The 12,845-nt window shown below is 40.2% G+C and overlaps 1 protein-coding gene and 1 long non-coding RNA gene across 3 annotated transcripts in view; one reads left to right on the top strand and one right to left on the bottom strand.

Moving 5' to 3' along the window:
- Positions 1 to 2,790, bottom strand: part of LOC125962032 (uncharacterized) — a 145,214-nt gene extending 142,424 nt beyond the window's left edge. The window contains exon 1 of the long non-coding RNA XR_007473323.1: positions 2,573 to 2,790. This is a non-coding gene — a long non-coding RNA (uncharacterized LOC125962032). The remainder of the gene's footprint in view (positions 1 to 2,572) is intronic.
- The window catches only part of ANKFN1 (ankyrin repeat and fibronectin type III domain containing 1), a 155,808-nt gene that overhangs the window by 42,704 nt on the left and 100,259 nt on the right, over positions 1 to 12,845 (top strand). The window lies entirely within an intron of this gene.

Raw genomic sequence — 12,845 nt, 5'->3', positions numbered from 1 at the left:
CAAAAAAAATAAGAGAATACTATGAACAATTATATGCCTACTAATTGAACAATCTAGAAGAAATGGACAAGTTTCTACAAACATACAGTCCACCAAAACTGAATCAATATGAAACAGATAATTTGAACAGACCAATCACTAGAAGTGAAACAGAATCTGTTTAAAAAAACAAAAACAACTCCCTGCAAACAAGTCTAGGACCAGATGGCTTCACTGGGGAAGTCTACCAAACATACAAAGAAGAACTTGTACTGATCCTTCTCAAAGTCTTCCAAAAGATTGAAAAGGGGGGAACACCCCCGAAGTCATTCTATGAAGCCACTATCACCCTGATACCAAAACCAGAAAAAGGAAATACCAAAAAAGAAAATTACAGTCAATATTTTTGATGAACACAGATGCAAAAATTCTCAACAAAATATTAGCAAACTGAATCTAACAACACAATTAAAGATCATACACCACAGTCAAGTTGGATTCATCCCAGCGTTACAAGGATGGTTCCAAATATGCAAATCAATCAATGTGATAAACCACACCAACAAAAGAAAAGACAAAAACCACATGATCATCTCAATAAATGCAGAAAAAGCATTTGATAAAATTCAACATCCGGGCTTCCCTGGTGGCACAGTGGTTGAGAGTCCGCCTGCCAATGCAGGGGACACGGGTTCGTGCCCCGGTCCAGGAAGATCCCACATGCCGCAGAGCGGCTCGGCCCGTGAGCCATCGCCGCTGAGCCTGCACGTCCGGAGCCTGTGCTCCGCAACGGTGAGAGGCCCGTGGGCTGCAAAAAAAAAAAAAATTCAACATCCATTCATGATAATAACTCTTATCAAAGTGGGTAAAGAGGGAACACATCTCAACATAATAAAGTTATTCATGACAAACCTACAGCCAACATAATACTCAATGGTGAAAAGCTGAAAGCTTTCCCATGAAAATCTGGAACAAAACAAGGATGCCCACTCTCACCACTTTTATTCAACATAATATTGGAAGTTCTAGCCACAGCAAGCAGACAAGAAAAAGAAATAAAGGTTTCCAGATTGGAAGAGAAGAGGTAAAACTGTCATTATATGAAGATGATATGATATTACATATAGAAAACCCTAAAGATTCCACACAAAAACTACTAGAACTGATAAACGAATTCATCAAGGTAGCAGGATATAAGATTAACATACAGAACTCTGTTGCATTTCTTTACATTAACAATGAAATAACAGAAAGACAAAGTAAAATCACATTAAAAAATACTTAGAAATAAACCTTACCAAGGTGAAAGACTTATATGCTGAGAAATATAAAACACTGATAAAGCAATCTACAGATTTAATGCAATCCCTATCAAATTACCCATGACATTTTGCACAGAACTAGAACAAACAATCCTAAAATTTATATGGAACCATAAAAGATCCAGAATTGCCAAAGCAATTCTGAGGAAAAAGAACAAAGCTGGAGGCATAACCCTCCCAGACTTCAGATAATACTACAAAGCTACAGTATTCAAAACAGGATAGTACTGGCACAAAAACAGACATATGGATCAATGGAACTGAACAGAGAGCCCAGAAATAAACCCACACACTTACAGTTAATTAATCTTTGAAAAAGGAGGCAAAAATATACAATGGAGAAAACACAGTCTCTTCAGCAAGTGGTGTTGGGAAAGCTGGACAGCCACATGTAAATCAATGAAGTTAGAGTACACCCACACACCATACACCTAAAAAAACTCAAAATGGCTCACAGACTTAAATATAAGACATGACACCATAAAACTCTGAGAAAACACAGGCAGAACATTCTCTGACATAAATTGTACCAATGTTTTCTTAGGTCAGTCTTCCAATTCAATAGAAATAAAAGCAAAAATAAACAAATGGGACCTAATCAAACTTATAAGCTTTTGCATGGCAAAGGAAACCCAAAACAAAATGAACGAACACCAAGAAGGGACACAGAAGCAGAGGATTGCAAGCAGCCTCTAGAAGCTGGAGAAACCAAGGAATGAACTCTCTCCTCCAGCCTCCAGTAGGCTCATAAAGATTAATAGCATAGAAGAAGAGGCCAGAGGAGATTGGTTCAAGATGGTGGAGCAGAAGGACATGCGCTCACTCCCTCTTGCGAGAGCACCAGAATCACAACTAACTGCTGAACAATCATTGACAGGAAGACACTGGAATTCTCCAAAAAAGATACCCCATGTGCAAAGACAAATGAGAACTGCAATGAGATGGTAGGAGGGGCATAATCACTGTAAAATCAAATCCCATAACCGCTGGGTGGGCTACTCACAAACTGGAAAACAATTATACCACAGAAGTGCACCCACTGGAGTGAAGGTTCTGAGCCCTACATCAGGCTTCCCAACCTGGGGGTCTCGCAACAGGAGGAGGAATTCCCAGAGAATCAGACTTTGAAGCCTAGCAGGATTTGACTGTAGGACTTTGACAGGTCTGGGGGAAACAGAGACTCCACTCTTGGAGGGCATACACAAAGTAGTGCACGTACCAGGTACCAGGGAAAGGAGCAGTGACCCTGTAGGAGACGGAACCAGACCTACCTGCTAGTGTGGGAGGGTCTCCTGCAGAGGTGGGGGTGGCTGTGGCTCACTACAGGTACAAGGACACTGGCAGCAGAAGTTCTGGGATGTACTCCTTGGCATGAGCCCTCCCAGAGTCCACCATTAGCCACACCAAAGAGCCTGCAGGCTCCACTGCTGGGTCACCTCAGGCCAAACAACCAACAGGGAAGGAACTCAGCCCCACCCATCAGCAGACAAGCAGATTAAAGTTTTACTCAGCTCTGCCCACCAGAGCAACAGTCAGCTCTACCCACCACCAGTCCCTCCCATCAGGAAGCTTGCACAAGCCTCTCAGATAAGCCTCATCCACCAGAGAGCAGAGAGCAGAAGCAACAAGTACTACAACCCTGCAGCCTGTGGAACGAAAACCACATTCACAGAAAGACAGACAAGATGAAGAGGCAGAGGACTATGTTCCAAATGAAGGAACAAGATAAAGCCCCAGAAAAAAAATCTAAATGAAGTGCTAAATGAAAAAAAGCTAAATGAAGCTAAAAAAGCTAAAAAAGCTAAATGAAGCAGATAGGCAACCTTCCAGAAAAAGAAATCAGAATAATGATAGTGAAGATGATCCAGGACATTGGAAAAAGAACCGAGGCCAAGATCGAGAGAATGCAAGAAATGTTTGACAAAGACCTAGAAGAATTAAAGACCAAACACCTAGAAGAATTAAAGAACAAACAAACAGATGAACAATACAAAAACTGAAATGAAAAATACCTTAGAAGGAATCAATAGCAGAATACCTGAGGCAGAAGAACGGATAAGTAACCTGGAAGACAGAATGGTGGAATTTACCGTCACAGAACAGAACAAAGAAAAAAGAATGAAAAGAAATGAAGACAGCCTAAGAGACCTCTGAGACAACATTAAATGCACCAACATTCACATTATAGGGGTCCCAGAAGGAGAAGAGAGAGAGGAAGGACCTGAGAAAATATCTGAAAAGATTTTTGTCAAAAATTTCCAGGAAATAGCCACCCAAGTCCAGGAAACACAGAGAGTCTCAGGAAGGATAAACCCAAGGGGAAACACACCAAGACATTTAGTAATCACACTGACAAAAATTAAAGACAAATTATTAAAAGCAACAGGGAAAAACGACAAATAACATTCAAGAGAACTCACATAAGGTTAACAGCTGACTTCTCAGCAGAAACTCTACAAGCCAGAAGGGAGTGGCATGATATATTTAAAGTGATGAAAGGGAAGTACCTGTAACCAATATTGCTCTACCCGGCAAGGATCTCATTCAGATTCGATGGAGAAATCAAAAGCTTTACAGACAAGCAAAAGCTAAGAGAATTCAGCACCACCAAAACCATACAACAAATGCTAAAGGAACTTCTCTAAGTGGGAAACACAAGAGAAGAAAAGGACCTAAAAAAACAAACCCAAAACAATTAAGAAAATGGTAACAGGAACATACATATCGATAATTACCTTAAATGTGAAGGGATTAAATGCTCCAAGCAAAAGACACAGGCTTGCTGAATGGATACAAAAACAAGACCAATATATATGCAACCTACAAGAGACCCACTGCAGATCTAGGGACACATACAGACTGAAAGAGTGGGGATGGTAAAAGATATTCCATGCCAATGGAAATCAAAAGAAAGCTGAAGTAGCAATACTCATATCAGATAAAATGACTTTAAAATAAAGTATGTTACAAGAGACAAGGAAGGACAGTACACAATGATCAAGGGATCAATCCAAGAAGAAGGTATAACAATTATAAATATATATGCACCCAACATAGGAGCACCACAATACATAAGGCAAAAGCTAACAGCTATAAAATAGGAAATCGACAGTAACACAGTAACAGTGGGGGACTTTAACACCTCACTTACACAAATGTGCAGATCATCCAGACAGAAAATTAATAAGGAAACACAAGCCTTAAATGCCACAATAGACAAGATAGATTTAATTGATATTTATAGGACATTCCATCCAGAAACAGCAGATTACACTTTCTTCTCAAGTGCACATGGAAAGTTCTCCAGGATAGATCACATCTTGGGTCACAAATCAAGCCTCGGTAAATTTAAGAAAACTGAAATCATATCAAGCACCTTTTCTGACCACAACGCTTTGAGATTAGAAACAAATTATAGGGAAAAAAACCATAAAAAGCACAAACACAGGGAGTCTAAACAATACTTTACAAAATAACCAAGAAATCAATGAAGAAATCAAAGAGGAAAACAAAAAATACCTAGAGACAAATGACAATGAAAACACGACGATCCAAAATGTATGGGATGCAGCAAAAGCAGTTCTAAGAGGGAAGTTTACAGCAATACAATCCTATCTCAAGAAACAAGAAAAATCTCAAATAAACAATCTAACTGTACACCTAAAGGAACTAGAGAAAGAAGAACAAACAAAACCCAAAGTTAGTAGAAGGAAAGAAATCATCAAGATCAGAGCAGAAATAAATGAAATAGAAACAAAGAAAACAATAGCACAGATCAATAAAACTAAAAGCTGGTTCTCTAAGAAGATAAATAAAATTGATTAACCTTTGGCCAGACTCATCAAGAAAAAGAGGGAGAGAACTCAAATCAATAAAATTAGAAATGAAAAAGGAAAAGTTACAATGGACACCACAGAAGTACAAAGCATCCTAAGAGACTACTACAAGCAACTCTATGCCAATAAAATGGACAACCTGGAGAAAAGGACAAATTCTTAGAAAGGTATAGCCTTCCAAGACTGAACCAGGAATAGAAAATATGAACAGACCAATCACAAGTAATGAAATTGAAACTGTGATTAAAAATCTTCCAACAAATGAAATCCAGGACCAGATGGCTTCACAGGTGAATTATATCAAACATTTAGAGAAAAGCTAACACCCATCCTTCTCAAACTCTTCCAAAGAATTGCAGAGGAAGGAACACTCCCAACCTCATTCTTCAAGGCCATCATCACCCTGATACCAAAACCAGACAAAGATATTACAAAAAAAGGAAAATTACAGATCAAAATCACTGATGAACATATATGCAAAAATCCTCAACAAAATACTAGCAAACAGAATCCAACAACACATTGAAAGAATCATACACCATGATCAAGTGGGATTTATACAAGGATGCAAGGATTCTTCAATATATGCAAATCAATCAATGTAATACACCATATTAACAAACTGAAGAATAAAAACCATATGATCATCTCAATAGATGCAGAAAAGGCTTTTGACAAAATTCAACGCCCATTTATGATTAAAATTCTCCAGGGGCTTCCCTGGTGGCGCAGTGGTTGGGAGTCCGCCTGCTGATGCAGGGGACACGGGTTCGTGCCCCAGTCCGGGAGGATCCCACGTGCCGCGGAGCGGCTGGGCCCATGAGCCATGGCCGCTGAGCCTGCGCGTCTGGAGCCTGCGCTCCACAGCGGGAGGGGCCGCAGCAGTGAGAGGCCCGCATACCGCAAAAAAAAAAAAAAAAAAAAAAAACTCTCCAGAAAGTGGGCATAGAGAGAACCTACCTCAACATAATAAACGCCACATATGACAAACCCACAGCAAACATCATTCTCAATGGTGAAAAACTGAAAGCATTTCCCCTAAGATCAGGAACAAGACAAGGATGTCCACTCTTGCCACTATCATTCAACATAGTTTTGGAAGTCCTACCCATGGCAATCAGAGAAGAAAAAGAAATAAAAGGAATACAAATTGGAAAAGAAGAAGTAAAACTGTCACTGTTTGCAGATGATATGATACTATACATAGATAATCCCAAAGATGTCACCAGAAAACTGCTAGAGCTAATCAATGAATGTGGTAAAGTTGCAGGATACAGAATTAATGCACAGAGATTTCTTGCATTCCTATACACTAACAACGAAAGGTCAGAAAGAGAAATTAAGGAAACAATCCCATTCACCACTGCAACAAAAAGGATAAAATACCTAGGAATAAACCTACCTAAGGAGGTAAAAGACCTGTACTCAGAAAGCTATAAGACACAGATGAAAGAAATCAAAGATGACACAAACAGATGGAGAGATGTACCATGTTCTTGGATGGGAAGAATCAATATTATGAAAATGACTATACTACCCAAAGCAATCTACAGATTCAATGCAATCCCTATCAAATTGCTAATGGCATTTTTTACAGAACTAGAACAAAAAACTCTTATAATTTGTATGGAGACACAAAAGACTCCGAATAGCCAAAGCAATCTTGAGGGAAAAAAAAACTGAGCTGGAGGAATCAGACCCCCTGACTTCAGACTATACTACAAAGCTACAGTAATCAACACAATATGGTACTGGCACAAAAAGAGAAATACAGATCAATGGAACAGGATAGAAAGCCCAAAGATAAACCCATGCACCTATGGTCAACTAATCTATGACAAAGGAGGCAGGGATATACAATGGAGAAAAGACAGTCTCTTCAATAAGTGGTGCTGGAAAACTGGGCAGCTACATGCAAAAGAATGAAATTAGAAAACTCCCTAACACCATACACAAAAATAAACTCAAAATGGATTAAAGACCTAAATTTTAAGACCAGACATTGTAAAACTCTTAGAGGAAAACATAGGAAGAACACTCTTTGACATAAATCAGAGCAAGATCTTTTTTGACCCACATTCTAGAGTAATGGAAATAAAAACAAAAATAAACAAATGGGACCTAATGAAACTTCACAGCAAAGGAAACTATAAACTAGATGAAAAGACAACCCTCAGAATGGAAGAAAATATTTACAAATGAATCAATGGACAAAGGATTAATCTACAAAATATATAAATATTTATATATTTACATATATAAATATATATATTGAGCTCATGCAGCTCAATATTAAAAAAAATAACCAATAAAAAATGGGCAGAAGACCTAAATAGACATTTCTCCAAAGAAGACATACAGATGGCCAAGAGGCATATGAAAAGCTGTTCAACATCACTAATTATTAGAGAAATGCAAATCAAAACTACAATGAAGTATCATATCACACCTATTAGAATGGGCAACATCAGAAAATCTACAAACAACAAATGCTGGAGAGGGTGTGGAGTAAAGGGAACCCTCTTGCACTGCTGGTGGGAATGTAAATTGATACAGCCTCTATGGAGAACAGTATGGAGGTTCCTTAAAAAACTAAAAATAGAAATACCATATGACACAGCAATCCCACTACTGGGCATATATATACCCAGAGAAAACCAGAATTCAAAAAGACACATGCACCCCAATGTTCACTGCAGCACTATTTACAACAGCCCGATCATGGAAGCAACCAAAATGCCCATCAACAGACAAATGGATAAAGAAGATGTGGTACATATATGCAATGGAATATTACTCAGCCATAAAAAGGAACGAAACTGAGTTATTTGTAGAGACATGGATGGACCTAGGGGCTGTCACACAGAGTGAAGTAAATCATAAAGAGAAAAACCAATATTAATGCATATATGTGGAATCTAGAAAAATGGTACAGAGGAGCCAGTTTGCAAGGCAGAAATAGAGACACAGATGTAGAGGACAAACGTATGGACCCCAAGGGGGGAAAGCAGGGGAGGTGGGGTGTGCGATGAATTGGGAAATTGGGATTGACATATATACACTAATATGTATTAAATAGATAGCTAATATGTACCTGCTGTATAAAAAATAAAATAAAATTCAAAAAAAAAAGAACAGATAACCTATGGACTGGGAGAAAATATTTGCAAACGATGCAACCAACAAGGGATTAATAGCCATAATATACAAACAGCTCATACAACTCAATAACAAACAAAAAAAACCTACCCAATCAAAAAATGGGCAGAAGACCTAAATAGACATTTATCCAAAGAAGACATACAGATGGCCAACAGGCATATGAAAAGATGTTCAACATCACTAGTTATTACAGAAATGCAAATCTCATTGGTGTGAGCCCTCTCAGAGGCCGCCATTTTCTTAAGACCTGGCCCCACCCCTATTTGCACACTTTTTAATGATGGCCATTCTGACTGGTGTGAGATGTACAAATAGGGGTGGGGCCAGGTCTTACGAAAATGGCGGCCTCTGAGAGGGCTCACACCAATGAGAACTTCCCAGGGCTGCCACTGCCTGTGTCTCTGTCCATACAATGAGCCACAGCTGCCCTCCACCTCTGCAGGAGACTCTCCAATATTAGCAGATCATTTCCTCTTTGCTTTCTATGCTGCTGGCTTCCTTTGTGATTTGAGGAGTTTTTGTAGTGGTTTTAATTCTAGAAGGAAGAATGTTTCCACCAGGTAATATAACCATGATTCCACTGAACTGGAAGTTAAAGCTGCCACTCAAGAACGTCAGATTCCTCATGCCTCTGGAACAACAGGCAAAGAAGGGAATTATGGTGTTAGCTGGCATAATTGATCCTGACTACCAAGTGGAAATTGGTCTACTATTCCAAAATGGAGGAGGATTATCTGGCATATGAACACTTCTGCTACTTGAAATAAGTCACAAATGAAGTGAATGGCAGGACTCCACTTCCCATTAAAAAAAAAAAAAAAAAAGAGGATGTCTTCTCTTTCCTTCTCCCTGGCTGTGGGAATGTTTTAAGTTTAGTCAACTGGATGCCCCCACCTAGGACTTGAAGCTTGACCTGGTGACACAAAGAACCTGAAACAGTTGGAGATTTTTATGGTGGTAGCAGCAGAGCCAAGTGGTTTCCCATTCATACTGCTCCTGGGGTCTGACCTCGGCTGTGCTTTCAGCTGCCTGACCTCTTCACTCGCACATTTTTCATGTCTGGTGCTTCAGCTTTCTTGCCAATTTTGTGAGGTCCCAGAAATCCTTCCAATAAATTTCTTTTTTGCTTAAAAAAAAAAAAGTGTACAAAAAACAAATGCTGGAGAGGGTGTGCAGAAAAGGGAACCATCCTACACTGTTGGTGGGAATGTAAATTGGTGCAGCCACTATGGAAAACAGTATGGAGGTTCCTTAAAAAACTAAAAATCGAGTTGCCATATGATCCAGCAATACCACTCCTGGGCAAATATCTGGAGAAAACTAATTCGAAAGTATACATGCACCCCAATGTTCACAGCAGCACTATTTACAATAACCAAGACATGGAAGCAACCTAAATGTCCATCGACCCATCGACAGATGAATGGATAAAGAAGATGTAATATATACACACACACACACACACATACATACACACACACACGTATATACATACAATGGAATATTACTCAACCATAAAAAAGAACAAAATAATGCCATTTGCAGCAATATGGATGGTCCTAGAAATTATCATACGAAGTGAACTAAGAAAGAGAAAGACAAATACCATATGATATCACTTACATGTGGAATCTAAAATATGACACAATGAACTTATTTATGAAACAGAAACAGACTCACAGACATCAGACTTGTGGTTGCCAAGGGGGAGGGGGGTGGGGGAGGGATGGACTGGGAGTTTGGGGTTGGTAGATGCAAACTATTACGTTTAGAATAGGTCTGAATGTAACAAGGTCCTACCGTACAGCACAGGGAACTCTATCCAATCTCCTGGGATAAACCATAATGGAAAAGAATATGAAAAAGAATATATATATACATATATATATATAAATATATAACTGAGTCACTTTGCTGTACACCAGAAACTAACAAAACATTGTAAATCAACTATACTTCAGTTAAAAAAACAATGATCCCTCTGCCTAGAACATTGCTCTCCCATTGCCCACTGATTGTTCATGGCTCTATTATAAGTAATTTCTTCAGGGAAGCATTTTCAAGTATTTAGTATAAATCAGGCCTATTATAAGTTCTATCATGTCTTTCACCTTTCCTCCAAAGTAGTGGCCTCGGTTTGCAAACATCTTTACTTCTGTGATATATTTTTAAGTTTAAATAGGTTTCTTTACTATATAACTTATTGGAGTCTTTAACATCTAACACATATAATAAATTATTTCCCAAGTTCAACTTGAGCATCATTGGATGTTTCCTGGGAATAATGTTTCATGAAACCCTGAGAGTATTTAGAACAGGAATTCTCAGACTACGCCGAACAATAGAGTCATTTAGGATCCATACCAGGGTCGATTCCAAGACCAATCAAATCTGAGTCTTTGCAGGGTAGGAACCCAAGCATAGATATTTTTCAAGAGGCATGAGATGGCTCTAATATGCAGCTAGGCTGTTAATGTGTGGTCATGTTTTTTGATACCTATCCCTCCCTTCAGACGGTAAGCCTCATGTGAACAGGGACTTCTGTTTATCTCTGTGTTCCTAGAACTTGGCACAGGGCTCAACATTTTTATGGGAGGTAGTCAATTAATTCACTGTCACAATGAACACAATAAACACAGTCCCCTTGATAATGGGGCTTAGAGGTTAGTGTAGAAAATTAAGTTCATTCACCTAAGAATTCAGTTCGCAGTATAAGGAAAATAGGGCCTGCCACTGACCAAAGTGTTGAGGCTGGAGTTTTTAACTGGCTTTGTCCAACACCCTCTTTTATTGAGCCTCCCCCTTCACCCCTGTCCTTTATAAGTAGTTTAGAGTTCTCTGCTCAGAGCCCCTCCCCTTGCCTTCAGTTTCACTCTTCTGTACTATGCTGGCTCCCCTAAGCTCGCTGTCTTCAACACACTTGCCACTGGGAACTTTCTGCAAAGGTGATCACGTCACTATTGAGTACAGAGCTTATTTCTCCCTCCTCCCCATCGCACACCCCTCTGGAACTCTGGAGCCACGAAGCCTCTTGGCGGAGAGGGAGGCTCACCGGGCAGCTCTTTATTGCCCTGCAACTGTGAGCTTCCTCCCCACACTTCCTCCTGAGGAAAAGTCAGCCTGTCACTAGAGATGTAACAGCGGAGCCGTGCGCTGTAACGTGCCGAGCCCCGCTTTCCCCGTCAGCCAGCCCCACCACTGCCTCATACCACCATACCCACCCCCGGACTGAACAAACTGTATCACTTACCCCCTAGGAGCCTGGCAGTTGCTGAGCCCAGACGCCACAGGGGCTGGTGAGTTTCCAGTGGCCACAGAGGCAGGTCTCCACTCAAGGCACAGCTCTGTCCGTGACTGCCCAACTGGGCACACGGTTGGCACTACAGATGATGAGCCACTTTCCGAGCCACCTTCTCCCCATGGAGATTTTCTCTTGATTCCTTTTTGGCCAGAACCCTTTACAGCATTATAGTTTGTCAATAGCCCGCGACTGCTTTCTAGAATTTCTCTCCAGGAGAAAGTGTGTTTTTCTAAGAAATAGGTGTTCTAGCCTAAAGCCTAATTTCATGTGAGGGCTCAAAAATGAAACAAAAATAATCACCCTGAAGTCTGGAAACTGAGAGGCCTCTCCACGTCGTGAAGAGTGCTTCCTTTTGGGAGGTGGGAGGCGGGGGTGGTCCTTTGTACAAATTTTCCAATTATAAAAATTATGTATGCTCCTTGTACCATCCAGGGTCCCCAGCAGAAAACACACTCAGCTTGAATTTTGAAGAAAGGGATTATTTACAGAGGATTGATCAGGGCTCATAAATGAACAAGAGATAGCAAAGCATGCAGGACCAGCAACATTGGGAAGCTGTTATCACCCCTACTCCTGAAGGGGTAAGGGGAAAAGCTGGAGTGGGGACACCAGTCAGGAGTTGCTGTGAGAAAGGACACACCTACCACCAGATTGAGGCACTGGATGAGCCCAACTAGAAGTTGCGGGGCAAAAGGCCCTGGGGAATGTATGCACAAAGGTCAGCCCCCAGAGGAACACAGAGCAGCACAGTAAAGGTAAAAAAAAACTTCTGGGGTGAAAAGAGGGTGGAAGGACAAAAGGAAAATCAAGCATAATAATTACAGAACATTGCAAAGAACAGAAATTTTAAACGAAGAAACAAATCACTCACCCTTAATCCTACATCCCAAAGAAATCTACTCCTTGAAGGAATGTCCAGTATTTCTTGACATATCCATTAAAACTGATATAATATATTTAATAATAACGGTGAACATTTGTCAAGCCAGGTACCAGGCATTGGGTCAAGGCTTTACAAGCGTTGCTTCTTCTAAACCTCATACAACCCTACGGAATAGCATAATTATCATCCTCTCCTCATGAATGGGGAACCTAAGGCAAAGAGAGGAACTTGCTGAAGGTCCTATGGCCACGCCAGAGTTCAACTGAACCTCAGTCATCGAGCCCAGAGCCGCTACTCTTAATGACTATACTGTACTGCCTTCTCCTCTTCACATCCCTATGTTACAACTGCTCTGAAGGACT

The sequence above is a fragment of the Orcinus orca genome, chromosome 19 (genome assembly GCF_937001465.1).
Source record: "Orcinus orca chromosome 19, mOrcOrc1.1, whole genome shotgun sequence".
NCBI classification, from domain to species: Eukaryota; Metazoa; Chordata; class Mammalia; order Artiodactyla; family Delphinidae; genus Orcinus; species Orcinus orca.
The sequence above is the reverse complement of the archived record's forward strand: the minus strand, read 5'-3'. Positions and strand labels throughout refer to the sequence as shown.